The following is an 11061-nucleotide window of genomic DNA, read 5'->3' on the forward strand; positions in this document are numbered from 1 at the left end:
AAGGAGAGTGGCGATAGCTGAGCGACGGCGCCTTCTGCTTTACGGTTCTACGATGTGAGACTATACACAGTCACACTTTCAGAACAGGTACTTCTCCAATTTGCGTAACTTAAGAGCAGCCTTAAAACGCGTACAATAAGTGAAGTGTGTAGCTTAATTTGTGCACTCGATTGTAAGAACGTACTTGACGAACCCCTAATCTTACACAGCGCGATTGCAAGTGGTTCTTTTCGTGTCAGCTTTATATCTGCGCAGTCCAGTTCTCAAATGGGACTTAATCTTGATGGGAGCCTTCTACTATATGCATCAAGAAATTGACTGACAGAATGAGTCCCTTACCGACGGCTTGTGGCTATTTCCTGCGGCAGGCACCGCCTTTGCCACGCAACAGGCTTTTGGTTCTCAACTGTGCAGCGGAGTCTTTAAGGCACCCCTATCAAACAAGAAAGGGTTCACCTTACTTTACACAGATACATGAGTGGTTCGCTACGCGGCTAAGAAACAAATCGCCATTTCCTGGCTACTTTTGGTTAATATGGTGCCTATTGCTCTTGACTTTCAGTGGCTTGACTAAGTCCTCATCTGAATGGTGTATTGATCGAATGACAGCCGCATTCATTTAGATCCGCCTCGTCTGCGGTAGGTGCGAGCATCGATGTCCAGTGCAGCCGCGTACCCACCTGTGACAAACCGAGTACAAGCTTTCATCTGGCCTGGTAAACGGCTTGCTTCTCTTGGGTGAAATGATGGGCAAAATGGGTCTCATGACCCCACGTTGAGTTGTCAAAGAAAATGTCTTGTGCCGCGACACTCGGACCAAAAGCTTCCCTTGCGCCATAAAAAATAATCATCATCATCATCATCACCATTATCACATACTCGTTGAAGCAGTCGTGTGACGCGTTGAAAGGAATAAGTAACGACTGAAGGATTATCTCAGCTATCTTCTGTGTGTGTGCATGTTTCGATGAATGCGATCCTTGTACAGAGGTGAGCACATTTGTTTAGACCTCTAGAGAGTTCCGTGCGAGCGAATTGTCTGGACATTTTCGATCAGGTACTGGGTTTCAAACACAAGGCTTGCAGCCAAGCGAAGCGGCGTATGCATAGGAGCAATAAAGCTCCTAATACTGTGCCCCAATGAGAGGTGCACAAATAATTCCCTTCAGCGCTCATGAAAATCATGCCCACGTCTGTACATTGTTCTAAAGAGTAATTTCAGACCGCCATTCTTTCACTGAAGAAGGACGGACAGTTGGGCAAGTTGGTCACTATTCGTATAGCGCCGCACTTTCCAATATGACGCCATTCTTTCTTCTCTTTAGCGTTGTTTTCATCACCATCGCTGCGTAATTTGCGAGTCGTGGCAGGTGTCCAAGAAAAACTCGCTAGTGCAGCGTTCGCAGAGGTAGTTTATCCTGTTTCCCTTGTTTCGTGTTTTAAGAAAAGTGATGCAAACTCGAAACGCATTCTGGAAGGAACATTTATCGGCGCTTTATTTACGAAACGTCACTTGCGGAGCGGCGCTTATTCATGGCGGGATCCCGCGATATATACTTCATCGTATGTTTGTTTGCTCGTCCGGTTGAAGCAAGTAGCTCATTTGAATGCGATATCATAAAAACATCATCGGGAAAAGAAATCTGTCATAATGTTCTCCCGTTGGCTGGAAGGAAGTGACATCAGCAGATCGGGTAATTCCCATTGGTCGAAGGGAAGTAACATCACTTCCGGTAAACACATCAATAGCTCTAATGCTACCGCATCGCCAACAAATAAGGTAATTAGGTATTCCTGCGAGTTTTATATTGCTAGGTTGTGACGCCTACTTGCCGCGGAAATGAATTTCTATCGAAAGAACCTCTTTTTGAGAGTTGCTGGTCATAAAAGCTTGTATGAAAATTAGCTACCGAGGCGTCGTCACAACAATGAGCAACAACTTCGTGACAGGGATAACGTCCATGAAAGTCTTTCCGTGGACATGTCAACATTTATATTTTGCAGAAGGTATGACAAAAAGCGCCTGCATGCCGTCCGTACGGTAGAGGGCGCTTGTTCAGCCCTATAAATATAGACGCTGGCAGAAAAAAAGGGTCTTTGGCCTCCGGTCTTGAAAGAGTTCATTGCTGCGGCTTCGTCCTCTAGCATCGGTCAAGGCTAGGCCTAGCAGCCGGCCCACCTCAGCAACCGTGCCATCTCGGCAATCTCTGCAGGGCGTACAACCTTAATTAGTGGCCTTCGTTTGGTTATTACCAAGAAATGTATAAATAAATTCTTACGTTATCTCCAGTACAGGAATGGCTGAGTGATTTTTGGTCCCTCTGAAGCTGCGCGCCCTCCTTTCGTGTAAGCACTCGTGGGTGTCAGCTGCGTTTCCTTACTTTTGAACCAGTCAGTTATTTTCGAAAGATAAAGAAGCAGGAATAAGTGATGCCCATGTAATCTTAAAGAAAGATTATATGTTGCGTTTTACTCATATCCTCGTGACGAGAGGAGGAAGAGGAGGAAAGAAATGAAGTGATATAAAGGTGAAGAACAAAAGGGAGAGATAAGAGAAAATTGCCGACGATTACGTTACTTCCTAATGCGAAATTCGAGCGCAGCTCATTAGCTGTTTCAGCTTTTTGATAGATTGAGGCAAAGAATTCGATAAAGACATGTACAATTACAAAAAACTTATTTTTCACACATTTTCCTTCTTCAAGAAACACTCCACTAACAGTTCTTGATTGTCATGAAGGAAGCTTAGTGGTCGGAGAAATATTATGTTCGGCTTCCTCCACCAATACCTGGTTCGCAAACGCGAGGTCTATGCAAGTATTTCGCGAGGTTTTCACAGCCGTAGGAATCGTTACGAGTGAGAGGAACGGGATGTTCTCCCGCCTAACGGGTAAGAAATTCCTCTTTGTCTCTATATCTACATTGAAGTCCCCACCCACCGTGCCACCCCGGCAGGTGGCAGTTAATGGTTGCTTGCGAGAATTCGTTCACCGTTGTCAGCGCTAACGTATGCAGCTCACATCTCTCTCTTATCATCCCACGTACCTATAAGCGCGATTCAGGCGTCCTCTGACCCAGGGAACCAGTTATGCGCACTTCATTTCCTTAAAATGATTGGAGTGTAAAGCGCCGTAAACGCCAACGCCAATGAACACAATGAACGCCGACGGCCTATGGCTTCAGCGCCGCCTTTCTTGCACAACGTTGTCAATGCCAACGCATGCAGCGCACATCTGGCACATCTGTCACGATTGAGGTGTCCGCTGCTCCAAGAGGACAGTTATGCGTCTTCCCTCTGGTTCAGGTGTCCACAGACTTGTGTGAAACAGATAATGCGCCATTTACTTTTCTCAAAAACCAATTTACCAATTTAAACCTCTCCTTTCCAAGCTCCCGCTCCGTTGGTGTCGCAGTTTAAAGCGCGACTATAAGGTGTCCACTGCTGATTACAGCGGACAACGGCGGGTGGTGGTGGTTAAAACATTTATCCAGAAGGGACAGGAGGTATGTTTGTATCAGCCCGTAAGGGACCGATCCTTACAAACAATAGGTGGAGGTCTCTAGTTTGGGACCCCAGTGGCGGTGGCCGCCGCCGGGGCGCGCCCGACTAAGGCTTGTTGGGCCTGTAAGTCGTGGCAGCCGAGCAGGGTCGCCTCCCAGTCCTCCCGGGTTGGGTTGGGGATGGTGGGAATAGCGGGGTTGGAGGGGCAGGCCCACACCATGTGATAGGTGTCAGAAGACACTGCACTACAGTGTGGGCAGCTGCCGCTAAAGGGGGGGTCAAAATGTTTTAGCGCTCCGGGCACAGCAATGTATTGGTGAGAAGGCGGAGAAGGATCCGCTCATCCGCCTTCTTCAGGCCTTTACATGGGCTAGGGTAAAGGCGATGACAATTTTGATACGGCAACGCCGCGAAATGAAGGGCGCCAAAGAGCTGCGCTCTACAAGAAGGCAAATGGGCTCACGGCGGGGGAGTGCTCAAAAATTAGACCAGACAAAAGGTCTCATGCATGCTATAGTACTTCTCGTGATTAGAGGAGAACGAGCCTGAAACCCGCAGGGCGGAAGAAAAGAAAGAATCTCGTGATGCGAGCCGTAGAGGTCAGACCAGACATCTTGTTCGCCGCTTACGGTCGGTGTAATTGTTTGTGAGCACTTGCGCTGCCTCACGTTCTCAGACCGCAAGGACCAGCCATTGCCCTTCTACGTTTAGGCGCTGGTCTTAAGGTCGGGCGCTAGCCGTAGCGTCTCCGTGTTCCCTCTACGTCAGGTGAGCATGACGCCTGTTTCCGTCCTCTCTGGTTGAAGGGTTATCAAGCAGGGTCAAGGCGATCGCGATGCGAGGTTCGAATATCTTGATTTATCGGTGCCAATTCATACTTGGACGAACGCTGGCAGGCCGTTTCCTCACAGGCTGAAATAGTGTCATATCTCCGTCGTGGCCTTTTGTTGCGACCTGAGAGGGTCTAGGCGAGAGTGGCAAGGAATTGCACAACACGTAGCACGACGCAACTGATGACGTCGACGGTGCAGTCGCAGTACTGCTAGCCAAGCAGTCAGTTAATAACGGCGAACAGAAGCGAACAGAGCTCTTGGCATTCACTCAATTCATCAGTGCGGAAAGTTGACCAAGTTGGTATAATTAACGACGATAAGTAGCACGGAAGGAAGGCGACATACGGACAGGACCCCAAAGACCGGCTTTAGCACGTGTCTTTGTAGTTATGTCTTCCTGCTGTCGTCATTGTCGCCACTTTTCGTCACGCGGTTGACATTACTGAAATTTCGTTTTCTCGTTAACGTCTCATCTTTATATCCTCACGGCGGTGGGCGCTAGTGTGTTTTAAGCTTTTTTTTTTTCGAAACCGCGATGCTCCAGTGCACGTATTCCTTTATGCGAGTGGATCTTGATGCCAGCTACAATCAAAGCCTTCGTTTCCCGAAATCACCCGTAATGTGTTTTGCAAATCACTTAAAACTTAAAAACTGTTATTGAAAACAATTTTACTTCAAGAAATCATTTTATTTTATTTAAAAAATTAAAACTTTATGGCATCAACGCGTGGATTCTTGAAACTAGCTTTCTCAGCCCCTTCAACCGTTGGAGGATACTTTCCCCAGTGGGAACAATACAGACTAAAGACAAGACCACGAAAAGTGCGCGGTTTATGCATTGTAAGGGTGATGTTTTCGAATAGGTGGTGTCGCGCACTTACTGAGCAATGCCTTTACTGCTATGTTATACTGTGAATGAATTTACTATCGAAACAACTTCGGAATTTTTTTCCAACCTACCGGAAGCTCTCTAGCAATGACAGAAGGTAACTGGATACTGGAGGTCATAGTAAATGAGTAGAGAGTAGATGCGAATTTCCATGTGTCACTGTGTAGGACATCATAGGTCATGCGCACTTGTTGACGCGTCGTTGAAGCTGGGCGTGCATGTGTAGAGTATCCGTGGTTACTTGCGGATGCAGGCTACCCTGCAAAATTCCACTTCAGTTGGGTCAGTTTTCTGTCAGCCTCTTTTTCGAAGCACGATAAAATTTTTACCAATATTTGTGTTGCTCTCTCTTTTCAGCCCACGTGCCCACGCAGCGTTGCGACAACGGTCACTTCTCGACTGTCGCTGACTCCTGCTCTAAAAGCAACGTTTCCGACATCCATCGCTAAACCCACGAGAAGAGAAACCTCGCAATGGGTCAGTACACTTGCGAGGCCGGTACCAGTGATTGAAGCCTTACGCCTTTCCACCGAAACCCTTGCGAGCATTGTCATGATCATGCGCAGTTCACTCAGAGAAAAAAAAAAATATCGGGGACACTTAACGCTAATGGAATGCAATGGCATTAGAGATTTGTAGAGTTGTTAAATTGCAGTTTGTGTGTCAATTTTTATTACACCTGCCATCGTTGGCACGTTATGACGACGTCAGAATGTCATGTGACCTCTCTCGACCAGTCTATTTACTCGCCGCCTGCATCTGTGGCCAGGTTCCTCACAGTCCAATGGGCCGGCTGACGCCTGCCAAGGTAGACAGGTTGTGGTGACGTCACTAACATCACTAACATCACTCGGCTTGAGAGAGTGCAACGAAAAGCTTTAAGATTCATTCATAACAAATACAAACACTCTGACTCCCCTACCGATCTTGCAGCATCATCTGGCCTTCCATCACTATTATCTAGGGCAAAAGAAACCCGCTTGAAGTTTTTATATCAGTTATTACACAACACCTACAGTATAGATGTGTCTAAATATGCATCCTTCTCACAGTCAAGGCAATCCCGGCACAAGCATGCGCACACGCTGTCCGAATACTCAAGCCGAACGAACACACTCAAGCATTCTTTCTTTCCTTTAGCCATCAGCGAGTGGAATCAGCTCGATCCATCGATTACCATGTCGGACTCACTATCTTCCTTCACCTCAAGATTAGTAGAATGCAACAAGAATCAGTAAAGTACCAATAGTCTTACGTTTTACCAGATGACTGGCCAACAGCTACTTATTGACATTTCTTGACATGTAATTTTTAAGGATGATTGCATGCCTATTGCCACCCGTTACCTTCTTTTTCGCTTTCTTCTAGTTTCTATTGTAAAATACTTCTAATACTAGCATGTTTGCTGAAATGAACGACTCCTGCTGTACTTGATTTCTTTTTGTTTCAGTTCTGAATCTTCAAGGTATTCTTTGCTAACCTGCCTACTAGTAGTTATTTAACACTTATGTAAGAGTTCTCATTTTTGTTGATCTGCTTGTAATTTATCTGTATTGTACTGAACTCTATATTGTACTGATTGACCACCTGCTACGGTCTCTTACTGAGACTGGCAGTATTGTAAATAAATAAATAAATAAATAAGCTCACGGGTAATCTTAACCTGGTGGGTGTAGTGACGTCACAAATTCAAGCGTAACCTTAAACTGGTGGGCTGGTTTCGATAACGTCACGAGGTCTGGTAACCTCTCTCGACTAATCAGAGAATTTTCTGACACACGTCGTCATTTTTGCGGATTGCGGTCCCTCACGCCATCTCATTGAAACAGAAGCTGAATGTACCCGCACTCAATTAGCCTACATTGAAATGTTTTGTATGCAGGAGAACAGCCTCCATCGGCATCCAATGTGTACCTCATTGGTACCCGTTCGCTGGATCTGTCCCCTACTTATGGTAAGCATCAATGCCGACTCACTAATGTGAGTCGGCATTCCTAATTCCAATACTGCCGTGTGTATAACGTACAGTCTTTGCCAAAATTAAGCAGTATGCATGGTTTGCTTCTAATTCGTATGGTAGAGCCTTCACGGCTTCCGTAAAGATTTAAACATTTATTTGAAGGTGAGTGCAGTGGTTCATCTTACCATACACAGATTCAGAGGTAGAGAGCTGGCATCATAGCTTTAATATACGACTTAGAAAAAAACCGTCCAGCCTGATTTCTTTTGGTAAAAACTATACGTACTATCGGGGACAAAAGTGGTGTACTTCACGCTACGGGAGCCGGAGCAGCGGAAAATTGCGGCATTTTGGCGAGATAAAGCACGAAACATTGAAACGAACCAAGCGACATGCCTGCTGATAATAAAGGTCACGCATTGGCTGTCTTGATCCCAGATGCCGCCTGTAGATGGCGTTGCAACGCAGTTTTCCTTTGCCCCGGCTCCCGCCGCGTGTAGTATACCATTTTTGTGCCCGATAGTACATCTTGCCCAAGGCAGATAGATGATGGCGGCTTGCAAGTTCCATTTCACGAATGCTGCATCAAAGCTCAAAAATGATTTTGATATGAGCACACTATATCTGCAAAGTCATTACATCATACTTCTCTAAGAGGTCGAGGGCTTGGTAACTACGTGTAAGAAATTATTTTTAAGCGCACTGAAGGAAGCATGAAACAATAAATCTTGCCTAACCCCCTACACCTACGAATGAATGCCGACTCTTGATTCAGTCGTTCTTTAATTGTTTTCTGTTATTACGTTGGCCTTTTTATTCGTTAATTTTTGTAATACTTGTTAGACTCATAGCCAAAGGCTCCTGTTTACTTCGTGATCAGTGCTTTTTGAGTTTGAGTTTTCTTTATTCTACCATAGTCACAAGAATTTTTCATGCTAGAAACATACGCGAGAAATACGCTGGTCAACAAACTGATAAGAAAGGCGAAAAAAAGCCGTGGTTTTTTGGCTTTACAGGCCGCGCCTTTAACGTCCCAAAGCGACTCAGGCTATGAGGGACACCGTAGTGGGGGGCTTCGGAGATTTAGATAACCTGGAGTTCTTTAACGTGCGGTGTCATTGCACAGTACACAGGCCTGTAGTATTTCGCCTCCATCGAAATGAGACCGCCGCGGCCGGGATCGAACCCGCATCTTTCGGGTCAGCAGCCGAGTGCCATAACCATTGAGCCACCGCGGCGGAGAATTGTCGCCGTCGAGTCTCCTAACCAAGTCAGGTTGCTATAAACTTCTGCTTAGCTTATTTCGCGCCAATATATTTGTGCTGAAAACTTTGAGCTAAATCGGATTCATAGAAACTTTCAAACAATCCACACATCGCGTTTGTATTCCAACATAATCGCCTTCAAATTTCGAGCACAATACGCGTAATGGCGCGTGCAAGACCATGTCCATTGCCGCGAGACAACCACTGGTATCACAGAGCTGTTGCGTAAGGCCTTGTTATTCTGTCACAGGTGAAGAGAAAAAGCTGCAGATATCTCTTCCCCGCCCACTTCTGCCTATAGAAAGCACGAACGCCCCCCACCACAACTCCATCACACCAGAAACAATTAAGCTTCAGGCCAGTGAAGACTGCCTTAAGTGTGTAATTACTTAGGTTGAACTGGAAATTTTGGTGCAAGTATTACGAAGCAAGTTGCTGCTCCGACAGTTTTACCAACGATTCTGTCTGGTATTAGAACCGCCTCCGGGCAACCAATATAAGGATGAACGCTAACAGAACTGAACAGTTTAACAATATATGTTGTCGCCGCGGTGGCTCAGTGGTTATGGTGCTCGGCTACTGACCCGGAAGGCGCGGCTTCGATCCCGGCCGTGGCGGCTGAATTTATTGGGAGGAGAAATTCTAGAGGCCCGCGTACTGTGCGCTGTCAGTGCACGTTAAAGAACCCCAGGTGGTCGAAATTTCCGGAGCCCTCCACTACGGCGTCTCTCATAGCCTTAGTTGCTTTGGGACGTTAAACCCCACAAACCTAACAATATATTTTATTTATTTTTTTTATTTTCCTGAAAGCTCTTTTGCGGCGGCATGCAAAGCAGGATGTACGAGCGTCGGTAATAGTTTCATCGTGGTGGAGCAGCGCAAAGGACGGGACACAAGAAACAAGGAAGGACGTACCGCAGTCGTGGCCTAGTGGTTTGAGCGCCCGTCTCGGCTGCGGGAGGTGGGTGGTTCGAAACCAACCCACCGCCGGGCACCCACCGGTGAAAAGGGTACAAGCGTCCCCCGGCCTGGCGCTCGGCTTCCTTTAGGGGTCTACGTTTGGGAGAAGTGAAAAAAAAGGGCCACAAATTGGGCTTATGCCGCACGAGGCGGACTTATGGTTGTTTGGCGGGGGAACTTATCACTCATCCGCCAAGGCAACTGTTTGGTCTAAGACCCTTTTCCCAAGCATTTCACCCGAGAAGAGCCGAGCACCAGGCCAGGGGAAATCTTGTACCCATTAAAGAAACCGGTGGGTACCCGGCGGCACTGGGGATCGAACCCAGCACCTCCCGAATGCGAGGCGGATGCTCTACCACAAGGCCACGCTTCGGTACGTACAGCGCCTGTGTACGTCCTTCCTTGTTTCTTGTGTCCCGTCCTTTGCGCTGCTCCACCACGATGCAACAGCACCAACTAGCCCAGCAACTTGCTCTTCTGAGGTAATAGTTTATTTGCTGTTTAATACTGCAAGCCTAATTTTTAATCCCCGGCATTGTACGTTATTCGGAAGTAACCTTCTCTGAATCTCGGGAATCTTTAGAGCGCACCTCTTAGGCACGAGTTCCTTAAGTGAGCGGCGTGCCTCGGTGTAACCGAGCGCGGAGCGCAGCGAAGGAGGAAAGAGGGCAATGGCGAAGAGAGCGCGAGGAGGAGAGTACGCTGGCAGCGTAAAGGCAGGTTGCGCGGCGGCGACCCGCAGCATCAGAGTAGCGTGTGACGTCATCACCTCGCTTGTGACGTCACCAGTAAGGTATGCGTGGCTCACGAGAATTGCAGCACAGTAGCGCGTGCTGTAAGCTCGTTGGCCGTTCGCCGGAGGCGAGGCTTATCGGTGGCAGAACACGGTATACGTGCTGCCCAAGTCGAAACCGAGAGCCGCCTTCGTTCGACACTGCGTGTTCCGTATGGGGGCGCCTACGATTCCAGTACCGCAGCAGCCGTGCTCAAAAATAACTTTACAGAGTAGTGTACCTGTCGGCAAATTTTTTATCTACTTCTCGCTGCGCTTCGGATGCCTCATTATGATTTTCTCGCCTTCTAGCCAACAAAAGCGAGTAAGTTTTTGTCCATTCTTTGATATTGTTAAGGAGAAAGGGCAATGTGCACAGTGCCCAGCTTTACCAGGGGGGAGGGGGGGGGAACTGAGTAGTGCCCCACTGTGCAGCTTCGGGCCTGTCCACATTCTGAACACCACACAGCGTTTCTCATCATAGTCTATATACACTGACACTGCCTGTCAGTTACAGCCGCCTCGGGGTACATTTAAGCACCGTTGAGTGCAAGCTTAATTACGTTTGCAAGTAGCACACCGTATGTGTCGTTCAGGCTAGTAGCTTATCCTATCCTCGTCTTTTAGCGCGTCTGCAGACTCACCTGAATAGTCTGTACGGTAGCAAAAGGGCGCTTCAACATTATCAACAGTATTATCTTCAAACTCTTCCATGTGGCTGGAATCGCTTTCCTAATTTGCCATTAAGCGCTATGCAGTGGTGCGCACGTGGAAAGTAATTCGAAACAAATCGTGCAGGGACTCCGAACTAAAAGCAGCGGTGGTGAGCATCACCTTCTGCCTGATCATCGTCGGAGTTGTCGGCCTGGCCACCTTCGTG

General features: G+C 47.4%; 1 long non-coding RNA gene across 1 annotated transcript; it reads left to right on the forward strand.

Moving 5' to 3' along the window:
• Positions 1-5624: 5624 nt before the first annotated feature.
• LOC149332245 (uncharacterized) lies at positions 5625-11061 on the forward strand. The gene is made up of 3 exons (XR_016284882.1): positions 5625-5701; positions 7107-7178; positions 10980-11061. It is a non-coding gene; the product is annotated as an uncharacterized LOC149332245 (long non-coding RNA).

The sequence above is a fragment of the Amblyomma mixtum genome, chromosome 8, assembly GCF_055824585.1.
Source record: "Amblyomma mixtum isolate Tamu chromosome 8, ASM5582458v1, whole genome shotgun sequence".
In the NCBI taxonomy this organism is placed as follows: domain Eukaryota; kingdom Metazoa; phylum Arthropoda; class Arachnida; order Ixodida; family Ixodidae; genus Amblyomma; species Amblyomma mixtum.